The sequence below is a fragment of the Aquarana catesbeiana genome, linkage group LG09 (assembly GCF_042186555.1).
Source record: "Aquarana catesbeiana isolate 2022-GZ linkage group LG09, ASM4218655v1, whole genome shotgun sequence".
Lineage (NCBI taxonomy): Eukaryota > Metazoa > Chordata > Amphibia > Anura > Ranidae > Aquarana > Aquarana catesbeiana.
Genome location: NC_133332.1, coordinates 83,437,756 through 83,464,455, shown reverse-complemented (window position 1 = coordinate 83,464,455; position 26,700 = coordinate 83,437,756). Strand labels below are relative to the sequence as shown.

General features: G+C 45.2%; 1 long non-coding RNA gene across 1 annotated transcript; it reads right to left on the bottom strand.

Moving 5' to 3' along the window:
- LOC141107861 (uncharacterized) lies at positions 1-26,700 on the bottom strand. Its single transcript, XR_012235978.1, has 2 exons — positions 26,284-26,700; positions 1-619 (listed from the first exon to the last, which is right to left on the bottom strand). It is a non-coding gene; the product is annotated as an uncharacterized lncRNA (long non-coding RNA).

The window sequence follows — 26,700 nt, the reverse complement described above, 5'->3', positions numbered from 1 at the left end:
TGTGAATGAAAGAGTAAAGCTACTTTATTGTACAGATTGTCATGTAATGAGAAACAATCGGTGCATAAGGGTAAATGGCAGTCAGACTGAATCCCCTGACTTTATGAGCTTAGATATAGGATTTAGGAGGCGGCATTAGTAGGCAAAATGACTGTCATACATTTATAAAAGCAAAAGATGCAGTAAAGCAGAGGAAAAAAATAAAATCTTTTCATTATTGGCACCTTCCTGTGCTAACAAAGTGAACAGGAACTTTATCTCTGCAGGTGATACATATGTAATTGGTTTGAAAGCTTTGAGAATAATTGTGCCCGACGGTGTTTCTGCAAGTAGTTAACGGAAATGTTTGCGTACTGCTTTTATCTACAAGACCAGTGGCTCCTCTGCAGATCTCCCTGACTGGTTTAATGGTCGAATGGATGAAGGTATTGACCGGTCGAGTTCTTATAACAGACATGGCACTGTTGCAGTTGAATGCAGCGACAGTTTGAGTGGTGAGATGCTTTTCTTTAAAATTTTCCCACTCCCAGTTTTCTTTTGGTTGGCATTGGGAAAGACCAACGAGAATTCCACTGATAACCAGAAGTGTTGTTAGTGAAAACATCTTGCCAGGCATGTTCTGAAAAAAATAAAATAAATACAAGCAAAGTAATAAACAGAGAGAAACAAACAGAGATGAAAAGTGCCCCCTTTGTTGGTGTCAGTGAGATGAAAAGTGCCCCCCTTGGTGTCAGTGAGATGAAGAGTAGCCATGATTTTTTTTTCCGTTTTATCAGCAGACTGTGGGCTTTACCTCCAGGATGACCATTGGGTACTACAGAGGAGAAATCAGATGATCTCTTCTCCATACAGTACAGTGAATCTCTGCTCAGAGCTCTCTTAGATGACAGATCCTTTCCAGCTGGGCCCAGGAGAGGAGCAGATTGAGTTCTTCCTGTACTCGATCTGTTTGGCCTCAGTGCAGAGGGGAGAATTAGTAGTCTAATAGAACTCTGATATTGCCATAAGGATAGGGTTGCCACCTTTTCTTCAAGCCAAACCTGAACACTTTAGCAGCACAGGGCACTTTTTTTTTCCTGTAGTATACGCTATAGGATTATAAAAGACCTGGGACATCTTTGGGTGCCCCAAGGAGAGTAGTAATGGGGTACTTTGCTGGGAATGGTGGGTGTGTCCAAATTACTCTTGCTGACATCATCACCCTGCCCCCCGGAGTGATGCCGAACCTGCCTGCAGACAGCCACCCACAGCTCCCAGATAACATCAGATTTGTGTGTGATTATCTTAGTTACTTGGGGAGCCACAGCCCTGTCTGACAAAATGTGTCCGGTTTTAGTCTGCCTGAAACACGGACACATGATTCAAAACCTGGACTGTCCGGGTGAATCCTGACAGGTGGCAACCCTACACAAGGAGGACCTGCCACCTGCACTATGCTATTACATAGGGATCTTACAAGCTCTTGCTATATTTCAGGCTCACTGAGGCCAATACAAAGCATTCTGTGAAAGGGCCAGGGGAGAGGAAGGGGTGGACAAACAACAGTACAACCTCCATGTATAAGAGACTCAGCTCCTATAGTTGTAGCTCCTGTGCTCCAACTATAGGAGCTACACCATCCAGCCTCAATTAAAGTGTAAATATGAAAGTCGTATTAAACCGAAAAACAAAAGGTTTATGTATTGCAGCTTACCAGTCCTTAGATGTGGTGGCTGCATTAGTTTTAATTTTTTATGCTTATTCTTCTTTATTTCACCTGGTGATTCTGCCAGTAACACACTTCCTGCCCAAGAGTGTCTGCATTCTGGATGAAATAGTAAAGCAGACACCTTTGGACTGCATCATTGCAAGCCTGGGGTGGAAGTAGTGCTAGACTAGAAGATAGATATAGTTGGCTAATGCTTTAAAACAGTTGCAGGTTTTTTCCTTTTTGGATAAAGGTTTAACATAGATGATTAAAAACTTACCATTGTAAGCACCCCTCTCAGTGGTAAATGGTTTGTCTCAACTCTCTAATCGCTCCTTTATCTGAACAGCTTGGTCCGTTAAAGGAAGTGGAAAAACAAACTTAATGACAGATTTTCCAGGTGAAAATAAAGGAAAAATAAAAAATAAAACTAATGCAGCCATCACATCAAAAAATTGGTAAGCTGCAATCTAAAACATTTTTGTTTTAGGGTTTAACACCACTTTAAAAAAAGTAAAACATCTCATGAGACTTTACATTTTTTATTTAAAAAATTGCCTGGAGTTTAAATAAATAATTCAAATATATATAAAATAATATCTAATAAAATAAGATTTATCATTAACTCCAATCTGAGCTGGGTCTCTGTTTGTGTTGTATGTCTCCACTGCAGTGTTATAAATAACACCTATTACACTTGATTCCCCTCTGTCCGCACGCGTCACATCCCAGGTGGCCTTTACTATTTGAAGAAGGTGGCCGAAGTCATTTCCATATCCGCTGATGAAGTACCGCCCCCTGGGACGTGACGCGTGCGGACAGAGGGGAATCGTGTGGCATCACCCGCAGCCGTTGCTGATTCTTGTGGTGCATGCCTGTGTGCTTGGCACTGGGTTACAGTGCCGTGTTTGTAAGTTTTATTCTGCTTTTATATACAGTAAATACCCATTCTGGCAGAGAGTACTATGTACTCTTTTTATTCCATGTTTAATCGTGACACCGGAGAGATTGTTCTTTGTGCTTGGAGGGATCTGGAGCGTGCAGAAAAGGATCTGTTTCTCCTATTAGCCTATCCTGGTGATTCCATTCATCTACACAGAATTGATTACCCTATTTGAGGAATGCGCTTGTGACCCTATTCCTACAGGGGTCCACTTTGGGAGGACAGCTGCTAATATTACCAGTGATGGAGGCTCTTCACGAAGTCACCTATATGATTTTTCAACATCAGCACTTTATATGGACACTTAAAGTGGTTGTAAACCCTTTTTGCTGACTTTTACCTTTAGGTAAGCCTAGAATAAGGCTTACCTATAGGTAGTGGAAATATCTCCTAAATGTGCGCCGTTTAGGAGATATTTCACTTGTAGTGCATCAATGTCTTCATTGGCGCATGCGCTGTGAAGAAACGGACCACCTTGCCGATTTTTTCCCCAGCGTGTACCGTGACTGACGGCTCCCGCGCGCATACGCGGGAGTGACATCACACGACTCCGTCCAGTCACAGAGCCAGAGTCCGTGGCCCCGGAAGGAAGAAGGGCGAAGATGGACGCGGCCTGCTCAGGGGACAGCGCAAGCTTCGTTTGCAGGTAGTGTCATGTAATGGGCTAGTATGCGATACATACTAGCCCATTATGCTTTTCATTTGCAGGCCTTGTGGGGAGCAAAAGAGGAAGTAAAACCCATCGGGGTTTACTTCCTCTTTAATATTGGTGCTCGTGATTTGTTATTCAAATATTTTAGTTTTAGCGCTGCACTATTTTATTATTATAGTGCTAACTTAGCTTTGCCAAACAAAAACCCTACATGGGTTTGATTGAGAGAATCTCTTTTCTCTGACTTGCAGCAAGGGAAACTGAAGTGTAACAGCGTGGTATATCAATTCCATCTAAGGCATGTAGAGATTGTTTTCAGGACTCCCAGTTTGAATGTTTGTCTGTTGTAGTGGAGCATCCCAATCTTTAATAGTCTCTGATAGCTGTCTTAACCTGGCGGTATTATTAGGTCAGATTTATGCGCCTCAAAGCGGTACATTGTTTTGCATGGAAATTTGGCATTTTATATTGTAGGCCTGTAATTTAGGAATAACTCAGTTAAGTGAGTAGACAGTCTGGTAGACATCCCGGGTATGATAAAGTTTGAAGCACAAAATCATAAATTATAATAAATAATTATAACAAATAATAATAATAAAATTTATTCAATAATGTAATCAAATCAAAAACACTGAAATTTGCTCAGTTGCAGAATTGTCGCTGCCGTTACTTTCAGTGTTTACTTTCCCCACTAATCACTATCATTCAATTCTGAAAGTGTTTCTAATTTACTATCGCTGTTTTCTAGCTGGTCTAAAATGGCTTTTGACATAAAGGGACGCATTTTGGTTGTCATGGACATTCTCAAGTTCCCAGGCAGAAAGAACAGTATATATATATATATATATATATATATATATATATATATATATATATATATATATATATATATATATATATATAAAACTACATGCAGGAGACAAAGCATTAAGGACAAAAGGGATGTGTCAGGGCTGGGCTCAGACCTTCCTTCTCTGAGCTGGCCGCTCAGCTGTCAGCTAATTGCCAGCTCCTATCTCTCCACAGTGACTCAGCTGTTGATGTTATCCTGCTCGTCAGTCCTGCTTAAGCCATCCAGTCCCTCTGCCTTTGCCTTGCTCAACATCACAGAAACTTTCTCCTGCACTCCTGTAAAGACTTGCTTGGTGGACATTCCTTCTGGCTCCAGATCCTGTTTGCTGTTTCACTACGCTGATTCCTGGCTTCCTGACTTTCTAGCTTGTCTGACTATCCATTCTGGTTACCGAACTTTGGCTATGTTTTGACTACGTTTGTTCTATTAACTTTTATTATTAAACAAATATGATTTAACTGTACTTCTGTCTCGGTCTGATTCACGGTTTCTGACAGGATGTGAAATGATTTGATACACTGTAATCTTACAGATTATATTACTGTATTGTATGTGTTTTGTTTTTTGCACTTTAATTTGCCCCCGGGCTCCGTCCCTGTGCGTCGCGACGCTCGCAGGGAACGGAGCCCAGCACAGTGATGAATCGAGCCGAGTACACAGCCTGCAGACACAGCGGGAGGACATGGTAAGTAACTTTCCCAGGATATCCTGCGATGCAATCCCGAGTGTGGCTCGGGGTTACCGCTTTTGGTCATGAAAATTCAGCCCGAGCCACACTCGGGATTACCGCCAGAGAGGTTAATAGGGATTTACCTTGTATGATAATGGGAGCCACAAATCTTAGTGGATCGTATAGACTGTTCATCACTGAAAGAGCACCATGTTTGCTAAATTGCTTGTCTGCAGAGCTGAATTGAAAGTCGAAGGTGTCTTTTTAAATTCCACCATAAGCCCAGACTTCTGTGAACAGGAGGCAAATCTTTAAATTCTGTGGCATGATCACCAGGCTATAAGGCTTTCACCACAGCAGCACTGTTTGAGGCAATCTTATGGAGTCTGAGTTTGGCCTCAGAAAGCATACCTTGTGTCCTTTGGAGCAGGTCTAGGGCTTCTTCATCTGTCGGTAAGAATTTGAGTCCATCGTCCACGTAGAAGTCTCTCTCAATGAAGTGTCGAGCATCTGCATTCTGCACCATATTCCTTTTCGACATCAAGAGCAGTCCTTTGTAGACTATATGTTGCAACAGCAGGCAAAGGACTGTTTCAGAAGACGTACCTTTATATGGTATTCAATCACTTTGTTGTTTATGTTGTTGTCACAGTTCCACAGAAACCTTGGGAAGTTCTTATGGTCTTCTCTTACTATAAAGCAATGGAGCATTTGTTCATTGTCAACACTTATGGCAATTGGCTCTCTTCTGAACCTCATATGTACTCATGCAAGGTTGTTGGTTAAGTTAGGACCAGTGGGAAGAACATTCAGGGATACGCTTTGATGCTTGGCACTGGAGTCAAACACTATCCTGATTTGATTTGGTTTATGTGGATGATGCACTCTTAAGAAAGGCAGATACCAGCACTTGTCATGTTCTAGAAGAGGTGGAGCTGGTTCAGCGTGATCATTGTCAAAGATCCTTTTTATAAACGCAGTGAAATGGTCCTTCATTTCAGGCCTGTTCTTTAGAGTTCGCTGAAGTGAGTTGAATCTGGATAAAGCTTGTTCACGACTATTTGGAAGCCTCACTCTTGTAGCATGAGGTTTCATCTTTGAAAAATTCACTGTCCATTATTGCGATGAACTCTCTATCTTCAACTGACAAGGTTATTCTGTCGTCATTGCGTGTATTACAAAACACTGTGCTGCCTAAGTTGTCATCACAGGGGATGGGAGTAACATCAGATACCTGGATGATGTCAAGAGGCTTCTCCTTTACTTCATAATGATGAGTGCATTGTCTGAAGTGAGATGCATGCCCATTTCTTAAAAAGTGAGTTTTGAAAGAGTTGATCTCAGATTATGTGCGCATTCTATTCAAGCATACATTGCCCACTATTACCCAGGCTAGATCAAGTCTTTGTGCATATTGGGCATCGTCAGAGCCAACGCTCTGCTGGTGTACTTTATGTACTCTGAGAATGTCTCTTCCCAGCAGGACTAATATTTCAGCATCCTGAGGAATATCAGTAATGAGGTGCCTTAAAGCGGAGTTCCACCCAAAAATGGAACTTCCGCTTTTCCGATTCCTCCCCCCCTCCAGTGTCACATTTGGCACCTTTCAGGGGGGAGGGGGGAGCAGATACCTCTCTAATACAGGTATTTTGCTCCCACTTCCGGGCATAGATACCCTAGCCACACGCGGGTATCTACGCCACTTCCCGTCCCGTTCTGGGAGACATACGGGTCCCAGAAAACAGCAGGGACCAGTGGGATAGCGCAGCACGAGTTGCGCATGCGCAGTAGGGAACCAGGAATTGAAGCCACAAGGCTTCACTTCCTGATTTCCTAACCGAGGATGGCGGCGGCAGCACCCGACAGGGAGGGACAGAACGGCTTCGGGTGCCGACATCGCGGGCGCCCTGGACAGGTAAGTGTCCTTATTTTAAAAGTCAGCAGCTGCAGTATTTGTAGCTGCTGACTTTAAAAAAAAAAATAGGCGGAACTCTGCTTTAAGTGGGGATGGTGATACGCAGCTTCTGGAGTAGGAATTTCTTCCCTGTTGTCTGGTATTTCGTCACCCGACTAATGTTGGCAAGGGTATGCCCTTTCTTGCCTTTGCTTTGATATGGGAGACCATGAACCCATCAGCCCTTCTGCCGAAGGCTTTTACATGACCAGAACAGGTGTTGAGAGTTTATGGTGTAGAAAGCCCGGAGCAATAGCAATGAAGTGAATAAGCGCAGGGCAGGCATGACGGGGTTAACAGGGATTTAACCAGACTAAAAGGGTGGTGAGTATAGAGCCGAGGGGGAGGGGCTGGAGGAATACTGAAAAGGGGGCCCCGCCTGGGATGAGTCACCAAAGCATGGGGGAAAGTTCAGAGAGAAGCAGCATGGCAGAAGTGGAGAGAATTTTGGCCCAGCTCAGAGAGGAGGCAGCAGTGCGGGGTCTGAGTGGCTCCAGGAGACTTGAGGTAAGGCACTTATGAGGACAGATGCGGCGTCCGGGCAGGCGGACAGGAGTGTTACCAGAGCCCGCAGGGCCAGACCACCGGAGCGGTATTCGCCAGAGCAACGATCGGAGGCGCAGCGGCAGTCGGGGGGGAGCCGGGGGGGATCTGCGGCGGGCCCACCTCCAAAACGGTCGGCACAGGCGAACAGCGGAAGCCCAGGGAGAACAACCGACCGGGAAACCAGATCATGCGGCGCAAGGCAGGGGAAGGACAGGGCCGCATTGAGGCCTAGCAGACGCGGTGAGTGCGAGCGCGCCGGCCCCGCCCCCAGGCTAACAGAGATGGAACAGGGACAGATGCAGAGGAGGGATGCAGATGGGAGCTCCGGGCCTACAGCGGCAGGAGATCCCCAGCGGCCTGATCGAGGACAGAGGGAGCAGAGATAGGGGAGAGCGGAGGCCGCCAGGACTGTGGTACCGCACACCGGTCCTGGTAAGGCTGTCCAAAAGTCGCCACACGGACACGCTGCTCAGAGGAGGGAGAGGATGTCTGCGACAGCAACAGCTAGCGGGCCTGGCAGGCTCTCATTTGAAGAGGAGGAAGATATGGTGCTGAACCTTGCGGACGATCGATCAGAGTCCGAAGAAGAGGCGGCTCCCGGGGAGGACAGCAGAAGTGGACGGCAGACGATCGGCTGATGGGGCGACACCTATGCAGCCCGGTAAGTCAGCAGCTATTGTACCTGAGACATGTTTGCAAGTGAGCAGCGGGCCTAGCAGTGGGTCAGGGTCTAGGACAGCAAGGGGGGGGACGGGGGAGACCTCCGTAGGTGCTGTGGGCTTATTGGGTTTCTTGGAAGGAAACAAAGATCTAGTACAGAAGTTTGAGCAGGCCGGCAAAACAGCAGTGGGACCAGCGGCAGCTTGGGTCCCACCTTTAGCAGGATCGGGGGAAAACGTAGGGTCAAGGGTGAGTACAGAGATGACGGCAGTCGCAGGGGCCAGCACGGTGCCGGCCAAGGAAGGGGTGAGTACGGTCGTTGCGCAGGGGACAGACAAGACGGCTGTGGCCAGTGAGATGGTGGCGATGCAGGATATAATTAGAATTGCGGATGCAGCAAAATGTGAAGTATATGTATGTTATGAAGGGCCGTTAGGAGCGCATCTGAAGCAGGAGGTCAGGGAGAAGCTGTGGAAAGGTGAGTATGTGGAGATTTTTTCTCTACTCCCTTTGGAAAAATTCAAAACCTGACGATTCCAAAAAGGAGGACGAAGAAAAAAGGAGATATCGGTTAATCTCGTGTACATTTACCAATTGGCTGCAGGCGTTCGCCATAATGGCAAGTGTTATTGGGGAAAAACAACCCGAACATTGTTCGGCGCTGTTTTGCTATCAGGATTCTATTGGGGAAGCGTATAGAGTTTATGGCGGGACTGCGTGGCTGAGGTATGATGAGCAGTTTTGGCAACGGAGGGCAGTGCGAAAAGAGCTGCGATGGGACCACAAAGATATCAGCCTATGGATGCGTTTAATGACGACTACGCAGGCACCGAACCAGTTTTTTCAGGGGGGGGGGCGGTGGACCTTCAGCACAGGGACAGTCGGCCGGAAACAAAAAAGGGGTGTGCTGGCAATATAACACAGGGACATGCAAGTTTGGAAATTCATGTAGGTTCAAGCATGAGTGTTCAGGGTGCAATGGAGCCCATTCAGCATCCAGATGCTTCAAACAAGGCAAGGGTCGCTCAGGGGAAGCTGGACACAGGAGGGAGGACTCCGGTGAGAGTGGGAAGGATGCGGCCGTTTCTCGGTAGGTATCCGGATAGGAGAGCGGCACAATTATTGGAAGAAGGTTTCGCTGTGGGCTTCCGAATACCCTGTTCACTGGCGGTAGTTCCTCCCGTTTCACCCAACCTCCGATCCGCTTTGCAACACCCAGATGTAGTTGGTGAAAAACTACGTAAGGAGGTTGCAATGGGAAGGATGGCGGGGCCATTCTCGTCAGCACCTTTGGCTGATCTGGTGGTGTCACCACTGGGGGTAGTGCTGAAGAAGGAACCCAATAAATTCAGGCTCATCCATCACCTGTCCTTTCCAAAAGGGGGGTCGGTGAATGACGCCATAGATCAGGGGGCATGCTCAGTGACATATACGTCATTTGATGCAGCCGTAGGGTGGGTGCGCCGGTACGGAAAAGGGGCACTGTTAGCTAAGGTTGATATAGAATCGGCTTTTAGGCTGTTACCAGTGCACCCTGAAAGTTTTAGGTTGCTGGGATGTCATTGGGACGATGAGTTCTACGTCGACCAATGCCTACCGATGGGTTGCTCTATATCATGTGCGATATTTGAGCAATTCAGCTCTTTTGTAGAGTGGGTGGTAAGGGATGTTTCGGGTGTGAATTCTATAATTCATTACCTGGATGACTTTCTATGCATAGGACCAGCAGAGTCCAGGATCTGCGCGGTGCTCTTGGCAACGCTGGAACACATAGCAGACAGATTTGGCATTCCATTGGCGCCTGAAAAAACTGAGGGACCTTGTACTGTCATCACGTTTCTAGGTATTGTACTGGATTCAGAGGCCATGGAATGCAGGTTACCGGAGGCAAAGTTGGCAGACCTAAAAACAAAAATTGCGAGCCTGATTGGATTGCGAAAAGTGCAATTGCGCTTATTGCAATCGGTGTTAGGCAAGCTTAATTTTGCTTGTCGCATTTGCCTATGGGGAGGGTGTTCAGTCGCCGGCTGGCAGCAAGTACGAGTGGCGTTAAGTCCCCGAGACATTTTGTATGCTTGGTCAAGGCACATAGGGATGACCTGAGGGTATGGCATACCTTTTTGGAGTCATTCAATGGGCGAGCGTTATGGATGGCAGGACCGGTCAGTAATTTTGACCTGGAGCTCTTTACGGACGCAGCGGGGTCTTCAGGTTTTGGAGCTTTCTTCCAGGGGCAATGGAGTGCAGGCCCCTGGCCACAGTCCTGGATAGCGGCGGGTTTCACGAAGAATTTGGAGCTGTTGGAATTATTTCCAGTAGTGCTTGCAGTGGAGTTGTGGGGAGCATCATTCAGGGATCTGAAGGTGCGTTTCCATGGGGACAATTTGGGGGTGGTGCAGGTAATCAATAAGAACACGGCGTCTTCTCCGCCGGTTATTAGATTACTTCAACATTTGGTGCTGAGATGCTTACAACTGAATGTTTTCATTCACGCTGTACACCTGCCAGGAGTGGAGAATGTGATAGCTGATGCATTATCTCGCTTCCAGTGGGACAGGTTCCGAGAGTTGGCGCCGGATTCGGAGCAACAGGGAGTGCCTTGTCCCGAATGGTTGTGGGGGATAGCGTTGGAATCATCACGGGATGGATAAAGCGGTCGGAAAGTGGGTCTACGTGGTCAGCATACACGAGGGTTTGGAAGGAGTGGTTGGCGTTTGTGCAAGAAGTGGGTGAGGAGCCAAATGGGTTTGTGAGGTAATCAGGTGGGCAGGACTCTTCAGTCTGCCCGGGTATGGTGTTTTTGAAAATGATGGTCATGTTATAGTGTATGTTGTTTTTTCCTCTTTTAATTTCAGGTGCGGCGACCGGGATGGTCTGGATCATGGGCCATTCCTATGTCTGCTGGGGGGCACGGAGAGGGGACGTGAGGTACGATGGTAGGCAGTTGGGTTTTGACAGACAGGAAGCCTACATAAAATGGTTTGGAGTCCCGGGAATATTATGGGGCCGGTTGGTTACTGAGGTGCAGCGTTATGCAGCTAGGGACAGACCGCCTGATGTGTTGGTATTACATGTGGGCGGCAACGATTTGGGGATTAGGTCCATGTTAGACATTACACGAGACATCAAATCAGATATTGACCGTTTGATGGAGCAATTTCCTGATATGGTCGTTGTATGGTCAGATATAGTGGCGCGTATGACATGGAGAATGGCCAGATCAGTGGAAGGTATTAATAGAGCCAGGAGGAAGATTAATAGGGAGGTGAGCAAATTCATGGTACGGAAGGGAGGGTTGGCAATACGTCATCTAGAGTTGGAGTTTGAGACCTGGAGGTATTTGAAAAAAGATGGGGTACATTTAAACGAGGTAGGCATAGACATGTGGGCTTTGGGCCTTCAGGACGGTATACAACGAGCACTTTGGGTGTGGAGGGGCATCCACGGGTAAGGGAATTACCCTTGTGTGCTGTGGCGGACGTTGGTCTGTGCAGGGAAAGAAGATATCAGAAGGATGAGATCGGGACTATCGTTGGAGGGGTCCTGATGGTGGTTCCCGGTTAACGGAGGTTAGCCGGGAAGTGATAATGGGGCACTGCGGTCAGGGGTAGTCTTTGAGCCAGCTTGTCGGCTTGAGGCAGGGATAATACATTGGAGAGGGACTGCAGTGCAAGAAGGTTTATTAACACAGAGGTTTATTGATTTCCTGCTCAGACCAACGTTAGATTTCATAGGTTTTATAACAGATATGTTTTTTCTACTTATACGTTTTATATGTTTTGATACTTGAGTCATTATATTTGTTAAATAAAGTAGGCTGCTACGGCCTTTGTTACCCCAAGAGCACGGTGTGGTCTCGGTTAATGAATAAGGTTATAAGTGGGGTGGTATAGTTTATGGGGGAGTTAAACACATCTGTTATACAACAGTCAAGAAAGCCCGGAGCAATAGCAATGAAGTGAATAAGCGCAGGGCGGGCATGACGGGGTTAACAGGGAATTAACCAGACTGAAAGGGTGGTGAGTATAGAGCCGAGGGGGAGGGGCTGGAGGAATACTGAAAAGGGGGCCCCGCCTGGGATGAGTCACCAAAGCCTGGGGGAAAGTTCCCACCCACCCTCCCTACGTATAGCGTTTTTTTCGATTGGGAAGTGTTTTTTCTGTTTTTCTGTATAGGTACTGGCAATGGGATGTCGTAGCGGTGGCGGACGTTGGTCTGTGCAGGGAAAGAAGATATCAGAAGGATGAGATCGGGACTATCGTTGGAGGGGTCCTGATGGTGGTTCCCGGTTAACGGAGGTTAGCCGGGAAGTGATAATGGGGCACTGCGGTCAGGGGTAGTCTTTGAGCCAGCTTGTCGGCTTGAGGCAGGGATAATACATTGGAGAGGGACTGCAGTGCAAGAAGGTTTATTAACACAGAGGTTTATTGATTTCCTGCTCAGACCAACCTAAGATTTCATAGGTTTTATAACAGATATGTTTTTTCTACTTATACGTTTTATATGTTTTGATACTTGAGTCATTATATTTGTTAAATAAAGTAGGCTGCTACGGCCTTTGTTACCCCAAGAGCACGGTGTGGTCTCGGTTAATGAATAAGGTTATAAGTGGGGTGGTATAGTTTATGGGGGAGTTAAACACATCTGTTATACAACAGTCATGCATGTTCCTTTATGCCAAAGATCTCAAAGAATGTAGGTTTAACAGGGGGATCTGTTGCTCTGCTCATCTTTTATGGCATACATCCTGGTAGCTTTCTCAGGTTGATTCTTCGGATATGTGCGGTGTTCAGAAAGGTTAGCCTAGTTAGACAGGGGTCTGACTTTGCCAACTTTAGCTCCATGACGAGGTTGCTTAGTTCTTGAAGCTTGCGATGATCTTTGTTTCCTATTATTCGAATGTTTTGCAGTCTCTTGAATAGAGCACTTCCTATGGTTTCAGAGCTACCCTAGGTTTGCTCAAGTATTGCTGATACAGCAGCAAGACCTGCATCTGGATAGTCAACTTGTACTGTGCTCAGTATTTTTAAACGATCTGCAGATTCTGGCCCCAGCCACTTTATGAGCAAATAAAGTTTCTCCTTGACAGGAAGGTTGAGACCAGCAATAGCAGCTTTGAAGTTTGATCTCCAAGCCCTATAGTTCTCTGGACAGTTGTCGAACCTTGAGAGGCTAATGTTAATGAGCTTGTGGCAAATCATATCTGGCGAAGTCAGACATGTCTGATCTCTCACTCTTTGGCGAGAAAGTTACTTGTGGGACACCTTGGGTGTGTAAGTTCTCTGGTGAATAAGAGTGAGGTTTACCAGGATAAAATGACATTGCAAAAGCATTTAGCTTAGGCTCTATTCACACCCAGGCGTTTGGAATTGCTATTCCAAATTGCAGCAAAATGTGGAATGCATTTGCAATGCCATTACTTCTTAATGGCACCCCAATCGTGGGACAATCATGGCAAAACCACGCAAACAAAATGGTGGGATGCATGTCGCCCAAAAGAAGTGAACTTCTTTTGGGCGACGCGCGTCCCGCCATTTTGTTTGCGTGATTTTTCATGCGACAATCGCGGTAAAATCGCGCAGCATTTGGGGTGCCATTAAGAATTAATGGCATCGCAAACGTGTTCCGCGTTTTGCCACGATTTGGAATCGCGGGCAGAATCCTGGCGATTCCACCCGCAATTCCAAATGCCTAGGTGTGAATGAAGTCTTATAGGGCGTACACACAGTCGGACTTTGTTCGGACATTCCGACAACAAAATCCTAGGATTTTTTCCGACGGATGTTGGCTCAAACTTATTTTGTCTACACACGGTCGCACAAAGTTGTCGGAATTTCCGATCGCCAACCACGCGGTCACGTACACCACGTACGACGAGACTAGAAAAGGCCGGTTCAGAACCAAGTGCGGCACCCTTTGGGCTCCTTTTGCTAATCTCGTGTTAGTAAAAGTTTGGTGAGAGACGATTCGCGCTTTTTCAGACTTGTGGCTTTCAGATCGTTTTCTGCCGTCCAGTTTGTGCTTGTGGGTTTGTATCTGCTCTTCAGTGCGTGCAAGCAAGTTCCGCGTGACTTAGTCATTGTATTCTTGTTCGTTCGTTACTGTTTTTCAGGTCGCTCTTCACAGGCCTTGCTGTTCTTCAGTGCGTTCTGTTACTTCGTTCTGAGCAGCCGACCGTTTTCTAGCCATGTTTCGTATGCGTACTCCTCGTAGAGTTCGTGCTGTGCGGGGGCTTGGTGTTGGGGTCCTGACCTTGACACAAGTCCAGTCCATGAACAGGGTGGGGAGGAGTTCATGGACCAAGAATTGGTTGCTTCAGCCTGACCAGTTCTCTCATATGCCATTGCTCCGTGAAATCCGTGAGAATAATCCTGATGATTTCAGGAACTTTCTCAGGATGACGGACCTCGTGTTTCACCGTCTGTTGGCTTCGCTGACCCCCTATATCAGCAGGCAGGATACCTGCATGAGGCAAGCCATCACTCTGGAGCAGAGGTTGGTCGCTACCCTGCGGTATTTGGCCACAGGGAGAAGCCTGCAGGACTTGAAGTTCTCGACAGGCATCTCCCCCCAGGCTCTGGGGATCATTATCCCAGAGACCTGTTCTGCCATCATCCAGGTCCTACAGAAGGAATATATGAAGGTAAGATTTTTATCCTTTAATATCACATTTTGTTGTATTGAATGTTTGCTAATATATTGTATTTCTTTCCTCATTCCCTAATTACCATGATTGGAATATGCTGTGAATGTCCCCTTTGTCCTCATGCATGCTGGATTTTTATGTAATTATTATTTTATGTCCTTCATACATATTTGCCCTTCACTAACCTCCCCAGCATGGTCTCTCCTGGCCTATATTCACCTAATGTAGTCACTTAACAATGTATTTTTTCTGCTCCATAGTAGTGCTTTACCCCAAACACCCCCTAAAATGTTTGGAAATGTTATTTTTTATTTAAATTCAGGCAGAGTGCCAGAGGTTTTTTTTTTGTGGTGTCCCCAAATAATTTTTAGTAACCCTCCCTCCCCCAACTGCTAAGTCAGCTGATCCCAATTCTCTATCTATCCTCAATCATCTATCTGCTGACTTTGCCAAACCCATACACACTATACCCATCTCTTTAGTGCTCAGATGTATGGATGAATTCCCCAAAGCATGTAGTGCAAGGGCCTGCCTGTATACTTTCCAATGGTACTGTTTAAAGTTTTTGTATCCTATTATTATCTTGATAGGTAATAGCAGAATGTCCAAATGTCCTCAAATGTGTACAATGTGTATTTATATCTTTGTATTATGACACTTCTTACCTGTCCAGTGGTCTGCCAATAGTGTAACTAAGGAGGGGCTGTTCAAAGTAATACCCATTATTTAGGCATTCATCTCTCAATGAAGTGAAGAGGGTTACCTGTCCAAGATTTCCACACACCCCCTATAATGTTAGACATGGCCCATGAGAGGGGGGGAGGGAATATGATAGGTGTACCTTATACTTTGGCCTTGTTAAATTCCCCTTAGTAAATGCTATCTGGACGTTGCCCCATAATGTTTGTGTATAATCTGCTTGCCATGTTTCAGAGTAAAAATAGTAATGTTTATTGTTTTTTCCTCAACAGTTTCGTTCCACGCCACAGGAATGGCAGACTGTGGCCTCCCACTTTGCCGAGCGGTGGGACTTTCCTAACTGCGGAGGGGCAATTGATGGGAAACACGTCCACATCATCCCACCACCCAACTCGGGGTCGTACTATTATAATTACAAGGGGTTTAATAGTATAGTGATGTTGGCGGTGGTGTCGACTAATTACGACTTCTTGTATGTGGACGTGGGGAAGAATGGACGGATGTCCGATGGTGGAGTCATCACCCAGACGGAGTTCTACAGGCGTCTCCAGAATGGCAGCTTGGACTTGCCAGCTCCAGAGGACAATGTGGAAGGACTCCCATTTGTGTTCGTTGCTGATGAAGCGTTTGCGCTGGGGGACCACCTGATGTGGCCATTCCCAATGAGGACCCTCACCCCGGAACAGAGGGTTTTTAATTACCGGCTGGCCAGAGCCCGAAGAGTGGTGGAGAACACATTTGGAATCCTGGCCAGCCGGTTCCGACTATTTCTGACACCCATCCATATGGCGGAATATAAACTGAACCATATTATACTGGCGTGCTGTGTTCTCCATAACTTTTTAAGGAAACATTCGGCCAACTATGCTGGCTCAGTTGGGCCTGAGGCCGGAATCCTACATCAAACCACACTGACGGCGCTTGAAAGTGGCCGTCTTGGCTTGCCCTCCCTGAGTGCCCGTGATGTCCGGGTTCTTTGCGGGTAGGGGGGCTATCAATATGCCAGACAATCTGTGAAGCCTTTTTATAATAAAAAAAAAAGAAATTCTTGGTGGACATTTACTGCTTGTGTTTGTTTTAGCTGACCCTGACAGAAATGTGTTGAGTCCAGAAAATGTCGTGATTGTGTAACCTTATACAAAGCACTGTTGGCTGTTATTTCCTAAATGCAAAAACACATTTCACTACAAGTGCACTTGCAACTGCACTGAAACTGCACTTGTAGTGCAAAGAGGATTTGCCCTTACTAAATAACCCCCATTTTTGCTGAAAACAGCAATTACATCACCCCAAAAGTGTTGTATTGTAGTGTTGAGACAATAATCCACACATTCTTGAGTAAGCAACTTTTTTATACCTGCACAATCACATGTGCATTTACCAAAGGTTTTTAAAACAAACCAACATGTTTGTTGTATAACAATTTTTGCAGTAGCATTATCAAAAATCGAAATGTCCATTTCAGATAAAACAGGCCTGTGTAAAACCAACAAGAAAGACAAAAAGCTTGAACTTACAAAGTTCACATTAGGTAAAACTTGAAGGCTATATCAGACATCAGTATTTAGGAACTGGGTTTGATATAGCGTTCAGATGGGGGGAAAGCACCCCTGGAAAAGCCAAATTTGGAAGATGCACACCAATTTACGAATGTCAACATGTGCTATCTGCCATCAGGGGGGATCAAGGGACGTGTTTTGGGGGAGCAAGCCCTTCCTCAACGCTACTTTATAATTGAGGAAGGGGTTAACCCCCAAAACGTGTCCATTGATCTCCCATGATGGCAGATAGCACATGTTGACACACTCTGTGCATCCTCCAAATTTGGCTTTTCAAAACATTGCAAAAAGTTTTAAAAGATTGGACCACAATACAAAAAGTGATTTTGTGGGGTTTTAAATTCGCCCCAAAACATCAATGATGTTATTATTTTTTTTAATCACATCATTGATTTTTTGCTGTATGTTTTGCAGTTCTACATTATACCCCATGATCTCCCCGATCAGGATCTGGGGACTTTCTGATGTGAAACATTCTGTATCCCTCACATCACGTTCACCTAAAAAGAGAGAAACAAAACAAAAACAGGTATCAAGGTATCAAAAATCTGCCACCATCCATCTCTTTTACCTGAGCCTGTGGTCGCAGACACTCACCTGTTGTGGTGCCAATCTCCACCACATCTTCTTCTTCCTCCTGCTCTTCTTGGGTTGGTGTTAGTTCCCCTTCTTCCAGAGGTGGGGGGTCTGTGGTCTCCTCGGGTGAGGGGTGTCCTCAGAGTCTTTTCTCCCCTATGTAAAACAAAAATGGTATAATTAGCACAGAGATATTTGATGGCAGAACTAGAAATAGGAAACATTGCTTGGAAGTGGGGTACAATTGTTTATTTTAGCCGAGTTCCAAGATGTCTTTTTTTTAATGCCCTTTGTCAAGCTGCAATACTTTACCTGTTTGGTACAAGCTTCACAGATGTAGCCCCCCCCCTATAGTATACACTGGAGCACCTGTGTGGCCCCCCTAATAAAAATGGTGTTCTGGGGTCCCACACTAGTGCTCCATTGTCCAGATGTGAAAAGAGCTGCTCAGTGTCCTCTCCTTACACAGAATCTAATTTGCATTTCATTCTAGTAACAAACCCATCTACACAAACAAATATTTGGCATCCAAGTAGGTCCCAAAAAAATGTGGGAAAATGCATATGGCCTAAACAATGGTGTTTTAGAGGCCGAAAGAAAAATGTTTGATACGAACGAATAATGGGCCCATGAACATTAAAGTTGCCCTTTTAAACGTTACAATTAATAAAAGCATATGGAGCAGCACGAACGGAATAAAGACAGAAAGAATAGGAACACAGCACAACTACTTACTTTTTTGCAGCACTCTCCGGATCTTTCGGTACTGCTCTGGCTCTCTCAATTTCAGGTCCGACCACCGCTTCCTGAGCTGATCTTTCGATCGTCGTACCCTGAAATTCTTCTGCAGACTTATGATCACTTTCGCCATGATCTTGGCCTTTCGGATATTGGGGTTGGGGTAAGGCCCATACTTTTTGTCATAGTCGGACTTCTTCATGATGTCGACCATCTCCAACATCTCCCCAAAGGACATATTTGTGGCCTTAAAACGTCTCCTTCTGGATCGAGACGTGTCCGGATCCGGGCTTTCCTCCTCCTCCTCCTCGTTCCTGCAATTATCACGCACCTGCTGTGACTCCGCCATGTGCTCTTCCCCCACTGCGCCGAACGAAAAGGGGCGGGGAATAGACTAGAAAGAATGTCAGGGGCGGGCGGAGTTACACGCATGCGCAGTGTGTATAAAGCGTAACATGCGTGCGTATTACGTACGATCTGTGAGCGGAGGAAGGAGCATTGGATGCGCCGATCGTAAGAACGAAGGTAAGAGACAAACTTGTGCCTATACTGCTTCTACATTGAAGCCTATATTGTAACAAGATTAGGAGAGTTTTGTCTGACATTAGGCTTTGTCTTGTGTTGTGTCTTGCAGTGAACATGGATATGCTACTGAAAGACAATGACTTCATGTCAGTATTCGTAGATATGTTAAGGGGGCTGCCCTGTCTGTGGGAGATTAAACACCCCCATTTCAAGAACCAAGCAAAGAGGAAGGCAGCACTGGAGCAATTGTGTGAAATTGTGAAGCAGGTGATCCCCACGGCAGACATCACCTATTTAAAGATATTAATTGGTGGCCTGAGGAGTACATATCTAAGGGAGCGCAAGAAAGTCCTGGATTCACAGAGATCCGGAGCAGCAGATGACATCTATGTCCCCAGGATGTTGTACTACGACAGGCTGCATTTTCTGGCAGGCCAGACTAAACCCAGGCCATCCCTCTCCAGTCTTCCTTCCACGCTTCCTTCCCCCCTGGCTGAGGTTTCTGACGCCCAACCTGGGCCTTCCAGGCCGCATGTGGAGGAGCCCAGATTGAGCCAGGTATTGCATTCCTCTAAATATTTCTGCTTGTCCAATCAATGATGTTAACTAGATGTTAGTTGGGAGTACTAATTTATGATTGTGATTGATGATGCAAAACATTACAACCATGTCCCTTTTTCATACACAGGGAAGTCTCAGCCAGGAGGTGGCCGGGCCGAGCCGGCTGGCTGATCTGCAGGTCCCTCCACCCCCACTGGAAAGAGAAAGTGGCAGTAGGAGGAGTGCCCTAGAGGAGGCTACCAGAGGACTCTTTTGGAGGGCTACAGAGGTCCTGGGAGCACCACACACCGTGGAGGAGGACATTGCTGCCGTCATTGCATATAAAATGCAGAGGATGGAGGAGGGCCAACAAGCCATGTGTGAGGCGCTCATATTGGAGGCTCTTAACAAAGGTATGAGGGGCCAAATGACAGCTCAGACACACCTTTGCGATGGTCCTCCTCCTCCTCCTGCAGGTCCTCCTCCTGGTCCTCCCTCTCCTCCAGGTCCTCCCAGTCCTCCTCCAGGTCCTACTCCTCCTCCTGCCACATCTCCAACAGCACAGCCACAGCCTGGAAGGAAGCGTGAAAGGAAGACCAGAAAGTGAGGACCCTGGATCCAGTCTGGTCGGCCAAAAAATGCAGCCTCTTGTGGTACCACAGCCTGGGGACACACATGTCATCTGCTGCTTTCAAGATCTCTGAGAATCCCGGACCAGACTGCCCTCCCTTACATATGGACTCCTCAGGCCACCAATTTTGATGTTCAAGAATTGATGTCTGCCGTGGGGGTCCCAGGCTTCGCTAATTTCTCATGTTGATCCAGTGTTGCCTTCCTCTTTGTTTGGTTCTGATCCCTTAATAAAGGATTTTTGTTTTGAATTATACTCTCCTATGTTTTTTACTTCAAAAATGACAGTTTGTTTGTGAGGATTCAGGTACATTTCAAATATACAATGTGAAATGAACAAGGGACACCAACAACAAACAATCTCCTTGAGATTAAATAATAAAAGATATCAATGGTGTTGGGGTAACTTGACACACAAAACACACACAAAAATATTCTGGAATAAAAATAAAAATAACATTGAACAAAGATCAGCCTTTGAAAAAATCCAAGCATTAAATAAAAAAAAAGGTTTAAAATCCCCAAAAAATTAAATAAAAAAAAAAAAATCTGTCAGATGTGACAACTAATAACAATATATTCAAGGAATCCCAATAAAAAAACAAAAATAAAACTTTGTGAGAAGTCTGTGTGAATATGAGCAGCAAAACTACTTCATTCTTGTCACATTATAAAGAAGAAGAGAGTGCGCTGTATTAAACCATTTTTAACATGGCAGCGTGACGAAAGTGCTATATCCATTGCGAACGCTAAGTTTACCAGAACGAGCTGTTCCGTCTTGGAAATTCTTCTGAGCATGCGTGGCACTTTGTGCGTCGGAACAGGCCACACACGGTCGGAATTGACGCGATCGGATTTTGTTATCGGAAAATTTTATCTCCTGCTCTCCAACTTTGTGTGTCGAGAAAATCAGATGGAAAATGTCTGATGGAGCCCACACACGGTCAGAATTTCCGACAACATGCTCCGATCGGACATTTTCCATCGGAAAATCCGACCATGTGTACGGGGCATTAGTCTCTAAGACTTCTGATGGCTGTTGCTTGAACTGTGGCTTGTCACTGGGAGTCACTTTGTTGTTGGCAGGAGGTAATGTGGTTTGCTGTGTAGAGAAATTTTAACGCAAACCGTTAGACAGGATAATTTGGTTGGTTGCAGATCGACTGATGAGTTGAGCTGGGAATCATCTTTGGTTTTGTTTTGCACGTGTTGCCCTTCGTGCTTCTTGCTTTGAAGGCCAGATATAGGTGGGGACAGTGGCCAGTTTTTTGTTACTGATGTAATATTGGTGAGGGGACACACTGGGCACCTTTGCTGCAATTGTGCTATGTGCTGCGTGTCCAGTGTACCCCTGTGCTTTTTTAAAGAGAGGTGGGCTACTTCCAGGCTCACCTGCCCTCTATCTATCCATTAGAATGCATGTGCTTCTACTATGGAGGCTCTCATAAATTTACAAGAGTTAGGACTGCAGATAATACTGGGGTGTCTTGGAGCAGCAGTGGAGGCACAGAGGGATCCCTGGCTCTGAGCCTCTAGACCAGTACAGTGTCTCATGACATGACAGCACACTGTACACACATTTCCCTATGTCTATTTTAAATTATATAGCAGGGAGCAGCAACCAAATGTGACCTAATTACCATCAATGATGGCAGTAGTCACACTCACACAGTACAGGTGCTTTGAGCCACATGATGATAATGATGAGGATCATTAAAGAAAGGAAGGACAGTGAATCGCATCCTTAACTCCTTAACGCCAGCACCTCCCGGTCCTTTAAGGGGTTTCTGATGCCGGGAGGTGGGGCAGGGTTGATGATCATGTGACCACCGTTAATTGACTGTCACAGCGGTCACATGATCGGAAAGCTCCTAATTGCAAGCAGCAATCGGAAGCTTTCCATTAAGTGGTAACCGGTAACTGTGCCAGGAGCACAAAGCGTGTGCGCCTTCGGCACAAGTTTGTTTACATTTTGTTACGCAAATGTGTGGCCTCTTGGTGTCAAAGACCACCCACCCAGAGGCCGCATATTTGTTTACGCTCGGCGCTAAGAGGTTAAACTGGCCATAGATAGTTTGAATCTTGGGTGTTTCCGCAGAAACCGGCTAAGATTTGAACGATCTATGGGCAGGCTGATAACTGCCGCTAGCAGTAATCACTCCCCGCTGGGAGAACACAAAGGCTTCCCTTCAACTGGTGGTTGCAGGAAAGAAAATTGCATTATCTATGGCCTGCTTTGGTCCCCTATTACATGGGATGGAGTCTGCTTTGCTCAGTAGGGGGATCTGTCTGCTGATCTAAGCAGAGCAGGCGGATGACAGGTCCGTGTCCGCTCGGTTTATGTAGAACAGACACAAACACAGCCCGCTCTGCTCTATGAGTGGCCGGGTGTAAATGGACTCCACTGTCTGTTTACACCCGACTACCCTCCAAACTGATCCAACTTGACAGAGAAGGATGAATCCCCTTCCGTTTTTTTAGCAGACTAGATTGGAGATAGGCGGGTGTAATCGGACACAAGTAAAGTATCGACGTGTATCCTCTCCTGATTTCATAGGCTTGGGAACTGGATAAATAGGAGTGTTAGCAGAACTCCTACAAGGGGTAAGAACACCCTCTTGTAGTAATTCCTCTATCACTGGTTTAATCCCTTCAACTGATTCAGGAGATAAGGAGTATTGAGGTAATCTAGGTACTGGTAGTGTATGGTCCCTATTTAACCGCACAGGAGCAACTTTCATGAGACCAGGAGTGTTGGCTCCTGTTACCCATATAGAAGGGTTAATTTTTTGTTTTGCTTCTTCTGGAATTCCGCCCTCCATATCAATTTCTAATAAAGGCATAAACAACAAGTCAGTTGTTTCATCTTTTAATCTATGCGGTATATCAATAACCGTTTTATCTGGAGATAATGCAATTGTTACCCCCATTTTAGAAAGTAGATCTCTTCCTAATAAATTGCAGGGGGAATGTGGAGACAATACAAATGAGTGTTTTGTCGAATGCTCTCCCAATGTTACCGGTAGAGATTGCGTAACCCTTGCTGAGATTATATTATAACTTACCCCCACCAAAGAAACTCTTTCATTGGAAAGTGGTAAGTTAGGATTAAAGACATTCAAAAGAGACCGTGAAGCCCCTGTGTCTATGAGTCCACACAAATCAATACCGTTTACATTTATTTCAACCATTGGCTCATCAATAGAATCAACTTCAATTACATTCAACGCTTGAACAAATGGATCATCTATATTGTCACCACATTCCACCTCATCCTAGCGCCCTCTACAGTCCCTGGCAATATGCCCACTCAATCCACACTTGTAGCAAGTGGGGGAAATAGAGGACTGTAGGGTTGGGAGCCTCGCCCTATTCGAGATGATTTGCTGATATCGAGACTGAATTCTAGGGTTTATACGTTGTCCCTCATTCCGTCTCCAATTAACTCGCTTTTGACGCGGAGCACCATAATTAGAAATATATACAACTCCCGAAGGTGGGTAAGGGGGGGCCGCTACTGGCACACCCTGGGGTGTTACCTGTACTGTAGATACTGGCACTCCCTTAGATTCAGGGGCTTTTTCTTTAACCTCTGGTAGTTGTATATTCATCATCTTTGTTTTTTCCTTCTTTTGCACCTTATCCTTCCTCTTTTGTAACACTTCATACGCTATTTGAGCAATCTCAACTAATTCAGGGGCAGGTCTTTTTCTCCATCCCACCGTGCGAAGTTCTATTTCTTCTCTAATTTCAGGCAACATGCCACCCACCAATACATTCACCAACTCTGCTCGCTTCATATCACTCTCATCATCTGGAATCCAATCAGTATGCTTTTGAATAGCATCTTTAAACCTATTCCAGTAATCTAACACATCTTCACCTTTCTTTTGCACCACATCCATTAATGCTCGCATATCTTGTCCTTTATCAAAAGTGGTAGTCACCCAATCTTTCAAAATCTCATTCAATCTATCAATTATTTCTTCATACACAACTGGATCTCTTGAAGGATCTTCTATTTTAAAAATCCCTTGATAACATGCTCCTTTCTTCCTTGCAAACACACTCCATACATCCACATACTTTTCTGGCACAGCACAATCAATCAAGATCCACATATTCATATATGTAGCCTGTTGTGTTTTCTCTATCCACATCAGCTTTTTATACCATTTTTTTGGACATCTTTCTAAGTTGGGCAAATCTGCAATAATTGCCCTAATTTTATTAGGTTTCCAGGGGACATACACTTTTCCTATTCTTGTGGTGTAATTACCCTGGTCATCTTCCTCCCCTGGTAAAGCCACCTCTCTCAAGGGCATTTGTCCGAACGGTTCTAACTTGGATTTAAAATATTCCTTTGTTCTTAGTCTATCTTCTGGGGTACGTTGGGGTACTAATCCCATTCGCTTCACCTGTTGCCTAGTCAATACTGGTGAAGCATGTTCTCTAGAACTCCTTCCTGGAGGAGTATTGGTATCAGTTTTACTCAATTTATTAAATCTTGCTAAGGCGTCTGTTCTTGCTGGAGTAAACTGCCACAGTTCCCCATCTTTTTCAAATGTCAATGTATTATTTACATCATAAAATGATTGTTCTCTACGGTAATGCGGGGAATATTGTTTATTCATGAGTTTACCTATGTGTTTATACTGTGGTGTTTCTATCATAGTAAGTGGAGTGGTTTGCTGATAACCAGACGCCTCTCCTCTATCCCCATCAGCTGGCTCCCCTCCTGCAGTCTGCACTTGCTGTACACTTGGTGCAGACGCTTCTAACAATTCCCTTCTTACCATATCATAAGGGGAAGCCCAAGCATTGGGCATTTCATCCTCATCCTCTATTTGTAAAGCAGCTTTTTCTGAACACATTTTATAGGGGGGTGGTTTTATATTTTTCCTGGATAACTCTTCCCAGGCTGCTAAACATTCAATTCCCCCACAATCAGACCTTTTAAAAAGTAAGTTAAACAATGCATCAATTGTAGGAGTATCTAAAGAACCTTCTGGCAGCCACCATTTAGACGGGTCCTTTCTATACTCCTTCTTTGTTAGTTTACACCATTTTACATGATGTTTCAGGGCATCTGCGTCTCCACTCACCATCATTTTAATGAAAGGAGCATTTGGTTGCAATTTACCAACATTTAGCCCTGTTTCTTTTGCTATTTTCAATAACTTTTTTGCCCTATCATTTGTTAATCCAAATGTATTCATGACAGGTAAAACATTTTTTTCAAGCAAATTTCCCATATTTATCACAGTTTCTCATTAATCTCTGCAGAAATGACAATAATTTGGAACTCCGGGATCAAGAGCTCCACCGTTTATCTTTATGGCTGTGTACCAGCAGCCCAGTACTATATTGAGATATCTCACTCGTTCTACTCTCAGAAGGACGTCTCCTTTTTGAGTGGTAATAGGCTAGTCCCTATCTAGACTCCCTACTCCAGAGAACACACAGCAGGTCATTCACCCATTTGTGGATATCCGCTGAAGGCAATACCAATCTGCCTTAGGACCACAAATGTTCAAAAAACATTATTCACCCATTTGTGGATATCCGCTGAAGGCAATACCAATCTGCCTTAGGACCACAAATGTTTATACACACAAAAAAAAATTCAACACAGCACCAACTTCTACTCACTATTCAGAAATTGTGGTACCTGCTTTTATACATCCCTTTACAAAATAATATATATATTGTCACTTCTGGAGACAAGGAGAAAAAAGGCAAGCATTTTAAAATGATCATTCCTTTTTTAACATGCTTTAAATTATATTAGGTACCTTTAGCACTCTTTAGTAACCACACAGAGACAACATTGCAGGCAAAACCAAAAAGGAAACGTGCGTGTTACCTTCTGTGGCTGCACTCCCCCAACCGACCCTCCACACCACACAGGAAAACAAAGACAATTCCATAGCTCAACTTACCAACCAGTCTGCTGACCAACCAAATTAGCCTGTCTAACCGTCTGTTAAATGCAGGGGTTTAGTTAGCACACATTTGCAAACGCATGTGAAAGCTGCAAGGCCTCGTCAAGGCACCCTGTATTACTTGCAGTCCTAACACTAAATTTATAAGTGTCTCCACAGTGGAAGCACATGCATTGAATGGATAGGTGTGAGACAGGTGAGCCTGGAGGCCGCCCTAGCCCCCTTAAAATGTGTGCTAACTAAACCCCTGCATTTAACAGACGGTTAGACAGGCTAATTTGGTTGGTCAGCAGACTGGTTGGTAAGTTGAGCTATGGAATTGTCTTTGTTTTACATGTATATGCCCTCCATGTGCTCCTTACTGTGAAGGCCAGTTATGGGTGTGGGCGGTGGCCAGTGTCTTGTTAACACCACACAGGAAGACAGTATTTATAATGAGAAAAGAAATTGTTTTTCTCACCTGAGGCCTCTTTGTTGCTGTCCGTCCCGGAGAAGGTGGGGAGCCGGTGGTGGAGATGCAGACAAGAAGATCCTCAACATTCAGAGACAGAGTGACATACAGGCATAAAAGTACAATATTTATACACAATGGTTACATTGGATCCTATAAAGGGCACAAAGCCCACAGTTATGCGTCATACGTGCGCATTTCACTTAGTATTTCAACACATGCTTGGCTAACGATTTTGGCCACAAAGTCCAACTTTTAGGGGTCATCATTACCTAGAATATTTCAAACTGATAAATTGTTTTGACGGTTGTTTTGACAGAAAAGGGAGAAATAATTACAAGAAATAATTACTGGAAAAGAGGTCAAGTTGACATTTGGACAGGGACTTTTTATGTCAACATCTTTCCCTATCTCATATTCCGAGAA